This window comes from Stenella coeruleoalba, assembly GCF_951394435.1.
Source record: "Stenella coeruleoalba genome assembly, chromosome: 10".
Lineage (NCBI taxonomy): Eukaryota > Metazoa > Chordata > Mammalia > Artiodactyla > Delphinidae > Stenella > Stenella coeruleoalba.
The window spans coordinates 13,386,649-13,399,329 of NC_137156.1; the positions used below are offsets into that span (position 1 = coordinate 13,386,649).

At 41.7% G+C, this 12,681-nt stretch overlaps 1 protein-coding gene across 6 annotated transcripts in view; it reads left to right on the forward strand.

Annotated features, from left to right (window-relative positions):
* Nucleotides 1–12,681, forward strand: part of CAP2 (cyclase associated actin cytoskeleton regulatory protein 2) — a 168,669-nt gene that overhangs the window by 21,255 nt on the left and 134,733 nt on the right. For 3 of the 6 annotated variants that reach the window (XM_079935518.1, XM_079935525.1, XM_079935520.1), the window contains exon 2: nucleotides 7,511–7,627. The gene's annotated coding sequence lies outside the window, so the exon portion shown is untranslated. Of the gene's footprint in view, nucleotides 1–1,723; nucleotides 2,312–2,766; nucleotides 2,873–7,510; nucleotides 7,628–11,080; nucleotides 11,168–12,681 lie in introns of those variants that run through there. The other 3 variants (XM_079935519.1, XM_079935521.1, XM_079935522.1) reach the window with 3 other exon arrangements.

Below are 12,681 nucleotides of genomic sequence, written 5' to 3' on the forward strand. Positions count from 1 at the left end.
TATGGCATAAGCACTTTTTGTAACTTACTTTTCTCTCCATTTAAAAAATTAAAGTATAATTTTACATACAGCAAAATTCACCCTTCTTAGTGTATAGTACTGAGGTATTTTGACAAATGCATACAATTGTGTAGTCACCTGACAGTCAAGATATAGAACAGTTTTCTGTCACTCCAAAAAACTCCCCTGTGCCACTTTGTAAGTCCCCACCCCAGCCCTCACCCTCAATCCCTGACTTCTATTGATGTGGTTTTTTGTCCCAATATAGTTTTTTCCCTTTACCAGAATGTCATATAAACGGAATCGTATAGTATACAGTCTCGTATAGTATACAAGCATAGCATGTTTAGATGTATCCCTCTTGTTAGGTGTATCAGTCGTTTTTTCCTTCTATTGCTCAGTAGTATTTCATTACATAGATAGACCACAGTTTGTTTATCCATTCTGCAGTTGAGGAACATTTGGGTTATTTCCAGATTTTGGCAATTAATGAATAAAGCCAATATAAACATTCGTACATAGGTGTTTGTGTAAACTTAAGTTTTTGTTTCACTTGGGTGAATCTCTAGGAGAAGGAATGATGGGTCATATTGTAAGTATATGTTTAACTGTATAAGAAGTCACGTTTCTTTCTAAATGCCTGTGCCATTTTGCTTTCCCATGACCAATGTACGCGAGTTCTAGTTGCTCCACCTCCTTGCGGGGACTTGGTATTGTAAGTTTTTTATTTTTATTATTTTAGCCCTTTAAATGAGAAGTGTTTCATTGTAGTTTTAGTTTACATTTTCTTAATGGCTGATATTGAAAACCTTTACCTGTGTTTATTTACATAGGCATTTTTGAGAAATACACACGCACTCACACACTAAATCATGATTATATTCAGTGCCACAGTGGGAAGAATTTGTAGTAGCTGGAGGTGAGAAAAGACTTTTACATTTTACACCCTACTCTTTATATACTAGTTAAATTTTGTCAAGAGCATGTTTATTTGAAATTTTTCTAAACAAGTTAATTTTTAAAAATTTCTCTTCTTTATATAAAACTATCACTGTGTCTTATTAACCCGTTAATGGGGCTTTACATGTAAATTACAAAGATATTTTTCTCCTATATCCTACTGGATGGCCAAATGCTGTACTGTCCAAAGCAGCAGCCACTAGCTCATGTGGCTATTGAGCCCTTTTAATGTGTCCAGTGAGGAGCTGAATTGTTCACTTTAATTAGTAAAAATTATAATAGCCACCTGTGTCTAGTGGCTACCATATTAGACAGAACAACTCTAGAACACTTGTTGCTAGAAATCTGTTTCATCTTCATTCTTTCCCTGTCTGATTGCTGTTTTAGTTTTTCAGCCCTCGCTGAAGGGTGACTGATAAAGATGATTCCTGGAAGTGGTAGTGGAGACTTCTGCTCTGGGAGATGAAGCGAGTGGGGAGGGGGAGGGGAGCACACCTGAACTTTTAAAAGCACACTTAGATGAACACCTTCATCATCACAGAAAGTTCTTCTGGGCAGCACTGCTCTCTAGAGGGTTGCTGAAGTTGTTTGAACGTGACAGGTTTGAACTAACGTGCAAAATGAAATTTGCTGTCTGCTTACTTCCAAAGCCAGGAACTGGAAGAGTTATTGAACTGTACTGGCTTCCTGTCTTAAAATACACAGAGCAAATGCTACAATGAATCAGCCATCCTCAAGCAGGCTCAAAACACAGCCTGGTCATCATTGCTCCAGATACCAGGGCAAGATGAGATCTGGGACCTTGGCACTGGGGCTGGATTTTATGTGGATAGTTGAAAAACTATCTACAGAATGTACTCTTACATAATGAATAAGCTTCCCTCACTGATAAATGCCAATTTTCCAGTGGACCATGGAAAATTGGCTATTTTTTGCTACTCAGTGGGAGGCTGTGGCGCTCTTACTTGTGCTTTAAAGAACCCTGGAAAATGCAAATCTATGTCAGCATTTGCTCCAGTTTGCCACCAGCTCTCTGTCTTTGGGTGGGTGGGAGGACAAAAATCTCTCAATGGACATTTGAAATCAGAGCAAAATAAATGGAAAGCTCATGACACTGGTGTTCTTAGTAAGTTTTTTTTTTTTTTTTTTTTTTTGCGGTACGCAGGCCTCTCACTGTTGTGGCCTCTCCCGTTGTGGAGCACAGGCTCTGGACACGCAGGCTCAGCGGCCGTGGCTCACGGGCCCAGCCACTCTGCGGCATGTGGGATCTTCCCGGGCCAGGGCACGAACCCGTGTCCCCTGAATCGGCAGGCAGACTCTCAACCACTGCGCCACCAGGGAAGCCCTCTTAGTAAGTTTTATTCAGGTTCTGGTTAGACATGATCAAGGAGGTGTTGACTAAACATTTCAGCTGCACAGCTACTTCCTGACATCAGTTGTTTTTAGATTACAAGAGGGTTATGATTATAGTTACTTTTCTTTGCAATCTTTTTTAATGACCACATCAGACTTCAAGAAGAATTCCCAAATACAGGAAAAATCAGACACTAGAATCTTTTCTGAGTTATAGTAGTTAGACTAAAGAAAAATACAGTTATTCGATTTTAAAATGAGTTTTCATGACACTAAAAGAGTTGGATCATGTAGTTGAAAATCTAAATACAAGAAAATACATAAAACAAGAAAAGTTCAAGTACGTGTAATGATTGTAGAAGGCTTCTCAAACATGTTTGAGTGGCAGCACACAACTATTCAGACTTTTCTGTACTTTTTAAAAACTGTGAGCAGGTTGGTCTTATTTTACAGATCTCTTCGGCACTTTTTATGAGGTCGTAGTAAATCATTCGAGACTTGTCTGAAGATCAAGTTTTGTTGAATGAAGAATGAATTTTCATTGCTACATCTGTGAGAAGTAAGAAATTCATCACTTTTTTTTCTGAAGTCAACTTAGAGTTAAGCCCCGCATCTTCTCCTTCTTCCTCATCATGTCAGAAACTGGAACTATAAACTATACTCCATCTGTGCTGTAGAATCCTCCCCCTTCCTGTCTGTCACCCTCTCCCCACAGGCATTTGCAGAGGTTACATTGATTTTACTTCATCCACTATTATTTCATCACCACTGGGAGAAATTCACAAAATTATAGATACTTAGGCAAAAATGCAGAATTTCACCCATTAATGCTTTTATTATCCTTAAAAAATCGAAAATATAGCCCTTCTAGACTCTTTCCATTTAAATTCAGGACTACTTTCAGGGAGACCTGCCACATGGTCATGGGTGGTGGACGTGGAGCTTTTTATCCCAGGCATTGGTTCCACGTCCCCAAGACACCCACAGCCCAGCCAGCCAACCCTGGCACCACGGGCTGGTCCTAGTTCTGGCTTTGTCCGTTCTCTCTGCCCTGTACAGAGCCCCATGCCTTTCCTGCTACCTCTTCCAGGCCTCCCTCCATCCTCCATGCATGCACTGCCAGATGGATCTGCGAGCATCTTCGCCTTTCTCCTCTCTGTCACACACCTCCAGTGTCTCCAGCTTCCAACCCTATTGATTCTTGAAAAGTAGAAGCATGGACAAAGAGCCAGCACTGAGCAAGGCCGCAGCTCCTCAGTCAGAGCCTCCTCCCTTCCTCCCACCACTGGTCCACTATTCACTATTAACAGGTTCAGCAGGACCCAGAGAATTTCTAAAATGGCAGAAAGTGAACAAAGTTATATTCTCTCTATATCATATAAAACCTGGTGGCCAGTGGTCCATGTGAGATATTCAAAAGGCCAGTTATGCAAAAGCTAAAAGAATAATAACAACAAAAAGCTGAGTCTTTACTGTAGCTTCAGGGAGCACTGGTGGATGCAGGCAGAGGTACACCACCAGAAGCCCCGATGGTATAAGCAGAAGTGTGCATGTTGACTGTCTTTCCTTAAATCAGGAGTTTCCCTCTGTGTGATCAAGTTCTTGTGTTGGCAGCTGAGAAAGCCACTGACAGCTGGGGAGTTATTTTCTCCTTTGGTCACAAGATGATGGAGATAATCTAGGGTGGGAAGTGTGGGGGAGAGAAGGAGGAGACAAATGCTGGCTCCTCTGACCAGAATTGGTAAGAAGGCTCATAGATCTTCCTTTCATGTAGATCAGACTCCTAAATAACTCCTGAGTCTACCCCTTACATTTGCTGAGAAGCAACCGGATCACATCAGCAAAACTCTTGAGGTGTCGTAAAGAAGGATCAAGGTTTTAAATCAGCCTCTTTTTCTTGTCTTTTCTTTTCTGTTTTTGGGTCATTACAAAGTACTTAATCTGGATTGTGTTGTTTCCAAAAAATGGAGGAATCCACAAAACTCAATAGAATACTATTTTCCAAGTGTGAGATCTAGCCGGGAAAATTATTTGAAGTTAATCCTTCCTGTTTTGTTGATGACTCTTGACCTAAAACAGGCAGAAACTTGGATAACTAGAGTTGTCCATTGTAAAATGTTTTTAGATGCCCTGACTAGGAATATACCTGATTAGACGGAGTTATTGTTTTGGAATTTTCCACTTGCTGTCTTAGTGATTCCATGAAATTGCAGGTCAACCCACTTTTTATTTCATATGTATTAAACATACTCTGTATTTAATACATGCTAAGTATTTAATATATATGTACAACATTAAATTCATAATAGACCACTGATTGTTATATTTACTGTTTAAAATTATTTTGAACAGTGAAAGTTTCTTCTAGACAATGCATATTTTCTAGGTTGTTCTCTAACTGAACGTTATGTGTCAAACATTCAGTTCAACCAATATCAGTTGAGAGCCTTCTGTGCGCCAGGTGGGTGGTGGATGGATATTGTGGCATTTCCATCACTTAAAAGAGCGTTGTTAATTCTGGGTAAGTTCTAGGTAGACTTCTCCACATCCTTCAGTCTTTCCTTCTTCCCCACCATTAGCTGTTCCATCTTACAGCAATATTATATATTACTTTTGCTGTGATCAAATGAGACAGGCAAGTGTGTTCCCCTTAATAAACATAATCTTAGTTTTTAAACTGAAATCTAATTCTCTATTTTAGCTATACATTTTGACTTCGCTTTTAACTTACAGCGACAAAGTATATCACATAGAAAACATGAAAAGAAATGAAAGAACATACAAATACTAGTGTGTCATGTTAGGATGAAATGATTATTTTTGTTCTATATTTTCATTATTGTTTGTTTGTTTGTTTTGTCCGTACCACATGGCTTGTGGGATCTTAGATCCCCGAGCAGGGATTAAGCCTGGGCCCACGGCAGTGAAAGCACCGAGTTTTAACCACTGGACTGCCAGGGAATTCCCTATTTTCATTAGTTTTAAGATATTCCATTCAAATGAAAGATAAATAAGTTTGCCTTATTACTAATAAACCCTTGTCTAACCATTGGTTTCAGGCAACTCAGCTTCTTGAACCTTCTTTACACTCAGAAGAATTAAATACCGAGTTGGCCCTTTTCTCTATACTCTTTCTGGATTCATATTGATACCACTAGGTCTCTTAAATTCTCTTGGATAATCTTTCTCCCTTAGACTGTCTCCAAACTTTGAATCTGGCTGTTATTAATTCTGTTTTTATTAATATGGCTGATTATTATAATTATTGGTTAATTTTAACTAATTATAATTAATCCTATTACTTCTCATTAATTTTGTTTTCAAAGTCATCTTATTTCTTCCCAATAATTAGAATTTTAAAAATATATATTAAACACCATGGGCAATGGTTTTATTTTCTGTACTATTTCAGACACACTTGTCTCTTTCTCTGAGCTCTGACTTTAAATCTGGATTTGTTTCAGTAAGCAAACCAATGGAAACTACTTACCATTGATTGCATGTCATGTTCTCCTTGGTTAGGGCCACTGTGTACAGCTGGGCAGGTGTCCCCGGCACAAGGGCACCTGGCCAACAGGTGAATGGAGGCTCTTTGTCAACATATGCCAAGAGGAAGAGACTATGGAAACTGATGAATTCATAAAAGTGCTAACAAAAGATCAAGATAAAAAAAATAAATTACATGGGACTGAGTGAACTGATGAGGATGATAATAATTTTTGTGACTTTCTGTTTGAATAAAAAAGAAAGACTATGGGCAGCACTTTCTTTAGCGTTACATAATGACATAAAGTAAATTTGGACTATGTATGGTCCTGCCTTGAGGCATTTAAATATAGACAGGGGAGACTTGGAAAACAGAAAACGGGGGAAAAATTTAAGAGTAATTTCTTTATATTGATATTTTAATGAATAAACAGTATATTTATTCAAATTCCAAGGGATTCAATGACAGAAGAGATAAATGTGGACTGGAGTATTTAGGTATAGCTCCAACAAATCAGTGGAATATAAAAATAATCCTTAGGTTTAAGACCAGCAGTCTTAAACCTATTTCTATTTCTATCTATTTCTAATGACATAAAATTTTCATGCAGGGACAGTCTTATCCACAAAGTGGATTATTAGAGACATGCCCGGTGGCCTGAGTGGTGTCCACTAGCCCTTGTCATCTTCTCAAATGCCTCTGAACCTTACCCCATCCCCCCCTCCTCGGTGCCTGGGATTAGTGAATTATTCCTTTGAGTTAAAGTATGACCATCACAAGATGCCCTTTAAAAAGAGAAGATATTCCCAAAAGATTGAACATACCAAACATGATCTGCCTGGATAATTCTGTTCAGCAAGGCTGATCGCACCTCTGTTCTGAAGAACCAAAGCCTCTGTTCACCTGAGCCTGAGATTCTGTCTTTGCGGAGGGACTTGGAAAGAAAAAGCAGGAAGGAACCAGTTCTCTGTTTTGCACTTCCATAAAATCATTGATATCGCGGTCAATATTTCGACATAGATGACTCCAAAAAAATAAGATAAAAGCTGTGGATCATCTCCTCAAATAAATGCACAAAGCCTAAAACATAACACACGATTCATGGAACTCACAGACTCCTGAAGCCTGTCTAGGAATCTCAGGTTAAGAATTCACTGAACAAATAAAAAGTGTCATTTTTAGTGTCTGCAGTGCTAGGGAACCTGGCATTGCTCACCTTTGCTTTCTTCCCTTTACAGTTCATCCACTCACCTTCCGTGCTCATCTTTCCCAACCCCCCACCCCCACTCCCATTTGTGGGTGGACTGAATTATCAAAATAATGACTGAGAATCCTCACCTTGGGAAAAAGAGGGCTGTGTGCTGCTACCTCCAATTTGTTTCCATGTGCCAGAACTATGTGACCAAGAACAAGGTGTAGCCAAAGGAGGCTGGGCCCATGTGCGGTGGTGGAGGAGAAGTGGGCAGTGGAGGTGGTGTTGCGAAGGTTATATGATGTGGCCCGCTCTGCCGTACTTTGTAGCTGTCCCATCCAGTGAAAGCTCAGTATAATTCCTCCACATCAGGGACAATCAGACCACAAAGTGTAGCCATCAAAGAATCCTCTCTCTTATAGATGCTGGGTCAGGACATACGGAAGTAAATCAGATAGAAATCTTTACTAAGGACCTTCACATGACAAAAGTTTGGAATATTTTAAATTTGTTTTTAGAGTCTTTGACTTCTCGAGCACAAGCTTCCAATGAAGAGGAAGAGGGTCAGGATGCAAGAGCTGAGCTACCCCGGTTCCCTCTTTAAGAAGAAAGAATATAAAGGCCTCATTCACATGGTAAGTGCTCAGTAAGTTTTATCTATGATTATTATGCTCTGTTTGCTGAGTGTGGTATTCTCAGCATCCACAATGTGTGTATCAACTGCTGATAAAATTACCATTGATAACTTCCCACTTGGGAATTATTGAAATGAAATGCCAACTCTCATGGGACATTGGTAACGTGTTCTTCAAAACTTTAACTCCTGAGAAGGCATGTTTGTGGAGGCATGTCATCATTCTCCTTTCCTCCTCATTGGCTGGGAAAAGCTCCCAAAAAAGGGCACTGTGTTCATTGGCTGTTGCTGGTATGGTCTCTTACTGGAAAAGGTGAAAGGGGATTCAGGTAAAACAGCAAGGGGACTATAGTCTGGTCTCACTATCTCAGCAGTCATGAGGGTAGAATACGCTTCACAGAGACCTGGGGCCCTAGCATAACTTCATTTAGGGCACAACTGAGAATCCAGGGACCCATTCTCTCTCCTTGCACCTCTTTGAGAAGCATGAACACTGCTTAGGAAGTGGGTATATTTGCATTCGTTTGTTTCCATCCAATACATCCCTTTGGGGGAGAATTCTTCAGCAAGCCAGCTCAGAGATGGTTAGCCGCCTGCATGTCAGACTGCTCCACAGGTGCCCTTGAACCTCAGGAGCAGATTCTGGGAGAGGATCATGGAAGTCTGGATTTCACTTGATTCTTGTAGAAGCTTTATAGACTGTGAATTTCAAGGTCCTGAGTCACCTACTCTGTGTTGAGGTCCTAGCAAAGCCCCTTCATATAAAATTGTCAATTTAAAAGTTTTACACTATATAAAGAAAGGCAGAACAGCACAACCATTCCAAAGATGGCCCCCCCCTCTCCCCCATGTGTCTATTGTGTTACCAGCTTTCTGGTACAGCCTGGCTGGTGGCAACTGGAATGTTATCCAGAGGGACAAAATCAATGGGGAAGAGTCGTCTCAGATGCAATGTAGAGGACCAAGGTGGAATAAGACGAGAATACTCTTAGTTTTGGCAACGAAGGGGACATTAGTTCAAATTAAGTGTAAGGAAAAGGTATAGAAGTTAACATAGCACCAGCCTCCTTGTACAACAGATAATGAGATAGTCTGTTAAGGAGAAAGGCAAGGGTTTGGGTGGGAATATCAAGGTCAGAAAAGATTTAGAAGAGCCCAGCATCTGTCCACTTCTTTCCAACTCCACCACCTTCAGAACTAATCCTGTAAAAGAAAAATGTATCAATAAATATGTACTCAATGACTTTTCTCTGTGTCAGCCTCCAGAAAATAGCCTTGAACCTTTAAACAGACATTATCTTTGCTTTCTTGGAACTTTCAGGTCTAGTTGGAAAATATGGACAATAAATGTTAGAGAGTTGTGAGAAAGAAGAGTTCACTGGCGGGGGTAGCCCTATTGGGCATGCGTCACATAGCAGACTGGTGCTGTGTGAGATGGAATTAGTTAAGGGAAGAATTCAGGCACCGGCTTAAGACTCAAGAGGCTTAAGACCCTCCAAACTAGTGAATTATTTGTTAGAGAATTTCCCTGTCTCCTATCTTTTTCCAATCCTAGACAACATCACCAAATTAACTGTTGTTATCATGATTCTGCTTCAAAACTGTCAACAATCCCCCAGTGCCTGCCCCTTAGGGTTCAAACAACTTAGGCTAAGATTGAAGGCCTCTATCTGCTGGGACCTATCCTTTCTTCCCAGATCTGGGTCGCACAGCTCTCCATTCCAGCAAAGCTCACCCACTGTCCTTCATTCATGTCCCATCCTTTATCACCTCTCCATCTTTATCGCTGCTGTCCTTTCATCTTGAGTGCCCTTCCCCCACTGCCCATTCTTATTGTCATTTCTGCTTGAAGACTCAACTCTTACTTCCACCAGGATGCATTCTCTTGTCCCCAGCACTAGAAGCAACCTGCCTCTTCTGCACATCCACAAACTTTGTTCATATTTCTCTTAGGACATGTTTTATATAGTCTTTCTTACACTGTAGTTATTTTTATACTCTCTTCATCATCTTACTATCTTATAAACCTAAGGGGAGGATTTGTGCCTCATTCACCTTTATACTCCATAATACTTTATACTCCAGTGCAAAATACACTTAGCTGAAAGAAATGCTCTATTAATGATTGCTGAAGTTAATGCTAGAGAAAAATAAGTCATGTTAGACTGGATGCTTGAAAGTTTCCTTTGAACCTGTAAAAATTGGTTCTTAAGGATATATTATTTTTGGCATCCCTGGAACATAAATGTATATATATAATTTCATTCATTCATTCTTCAGTATAAATGTATTAATTACCTACCAAATGCAAGACATGTGCATGATAGGGACAGCACTGGCCCTGGATATTTGCAGTGTATGCATTCATTTAGCAGTGTTATCAATGACATAAGCAATGTCATTTTGTTTCCCTTTTTTCCAGACAAAGGGGAGCAAAGAGGCACTCCTTATCACCACTGTTGGACAAGAGCAATGTGTGATAGGAAAAACCTTCATTCAAGTTGTGACCTGTGGTGTTAGAATAAGCCTTGTAATGCACAGAACCAAATTACATGCAATTTAAACACTGACAGAGAATATTGGCTTTTTAGATACCCATCCTAGTGTTTGTTTGGAAATATTGCTTTAAGAAGTATCGATTACACCCACCCCTTCTCTCTTCTCTGTAATTATTTTCCTAGCATTCATTCAATGAAGAGCTTTAAGTCTACTTTTTCAGATGGAAATAAACTAATGAAAATTGAAAATCAGTGTTTTCCTTCTAACAGTGTTAACAAAAAAGTAAAAAATCTCCAATTTTGTAATTACAGTCAACTTATAAATAGGAATGGCCACAAATACGCACAATAAAAATAATTGGTTTAGGGTACATTTATTTTTAAACAATTAGGCAATTTTTTAAAAAGATGTATGTAAAGTGCATTTTAAAATATATTTTTAAAATGTCGTTACAAAATATGAGTGCATCTCAGCTTGATGTCTAGCTAAAGCGTTGCTTGTCCCCCTCCCTCTCCAGCCAGGACCTTTATCCCTATCCTGGGGTTGGGGAACACACAGGCCCGTCTCTTGCTTCTTAAGGACCCATCATTTCTCTGCACAAGTGTTTGAGGATCCAATCTGTGGCTCTTTCAGCCAGGAGCCTCCCGGATCTTTCCAGACTTCTTTGCAATGCCGCCTGATGCAGCGAATTCATTTCTTTCAGAGCCTGCCGCCCTCTGCCTTCCTCATCTCCCTCTCTTTTCTCCCACGGCCCATCTGCCCCTCCTTTCCTCCATTCCCCTCTCCGCTCCCCTTTATTTCCACTCCCCACCCGCAGAGCTTGGCTCTCCTCCCTTCCTCCCTCTCCCTCTCTCTCCCCCTCGGCTTGTCTGTATTTGGAGCTCCCGGAAGCCGCCGGCCACTCTCCCCAGGAGCGGCGTGACTGACACCGACTCCTACTCAGGGGGGAGGAGGAGGGGAGGAGGGCAGGCGGGAGGAGGGCGCGAGGGGCCGAGCAACGGATCGGCATCGCCCAGGACCAGACCGCAGGACCCCCAAACAGGTAATCCGGAGCAGCCGGGCCGGGAGGGGCCGGCGGGCAGGTGCGGGGGGCGCTCCGCGGCCGCGCTCGGAAGTTGCGCTCAATGGGTGGGGTGAAGAGGGGCCGGGGCGGGCGGCGCGCGAGGAATAAAGACCGGGCTGGTGCCTGAGGGGCCAGGATGTCGGGGACGCGGGCGAACGCGGGGCCTGGGTGCCGGGGACCCGGGCGCGGGCGTGCGGGCGCGGGCGGGCGCCCCATCTGGGTCAGCGCAGCGGCGCTCCCTGCCCCCGCCGCCTGCCCCGGCGCGCGCTGGCCTGCCCAGAAGGCGGTGCGGCCGCGGAGCGGGCTTGGGGCTGGACGGATGGCCAAGGCCTTGCGGCCACGCTCCAGGCTGGTCTAACTTTGGGGCTTCTCGCCAGTTTGGCTCTGAGCCTCAGAGGGGTGCAGGGTCGTTGGGGGTAGGGCTGTCATCGGACTGAATTTGACCCTAGCCAGGAAGTGCTGGAAAGGAACGGACCTGGCTTCTCTGCAGAAACTGACTTGAGGCCATGAGTCACTTTAAAAAAATGCGAAGGCCACTGAGGCATTGAGGGACAGCTCCGAAGAGGTCACCTCACAGCTGGGTCTCTGTCTCCTTTGGGTAGAGGGTTGTTTGTGGAAGTAGCCTCGGTGTCATCACTTTGGGGACTAATAATCACATATGCAAACGGCCTTGCCTTCATTGCCATCAGAGTGGTATCCGGCAACACAGAGAGGTTTGCAAGTTTCAGCGATATTTGAATTGGTGCGTTCTCTAAAATGAGTGAATATGGGTGACTACATTTAGTGTATTGAACTAGGATTAGGTCCAAACGGCCAAAGCGGAGATGAACACAGCAAAAAGGATCAAGAAGCTTTGATTATGTGGTCATGGGAATGCAGAAGTTATGGGACTTAAACCACCAAAGTTTACCAGAATTGTTTGCAGAGTACTATTTCTTTACTGCTTATATAAGACTTCTTTTTTATTTAAGGAACATAGCTTAGAATTCTTGGTAAAATATCTAAGACCCCTTAACGTAAGATTCAACTGTGGAGTGATCTTTGGGGAAATTGTTCTTATAGTTACTAGAGTCTAATTAGACTGTAAGCCTCTTGAGGGCAAGGATGGGGTTTTGGGTAGTTTTTACTGCACCAAGAAGTATTTGACTCACAGCATGCAATGAGCAGGCAATAAAAGTTTGTTAAAATGATTTACCCAATAGTTTGAGTGTGGCTGGATCGTGACTTTTTGAAGATACCACATTATTTTACAAGGAAAGACTACTCTACAATTCCCAAATGTAAAAATCCTTAATAAAATTAGAATCGAAATACTATATAAATATTTATTAAAGTTAAAGAGAAAAAATTGAGAAATCAAGAGGGTGACTGTCAAGGTGGTCTTGGCTAGTAGGAAATAGATTTTTTGCTACTCATTGTAGAAGTGAGAAGTAATTTAACTTGTTGATACAGTAAGGTTTGGCAAACTTTTTGAGTAAAAGGCTGGATAGTAA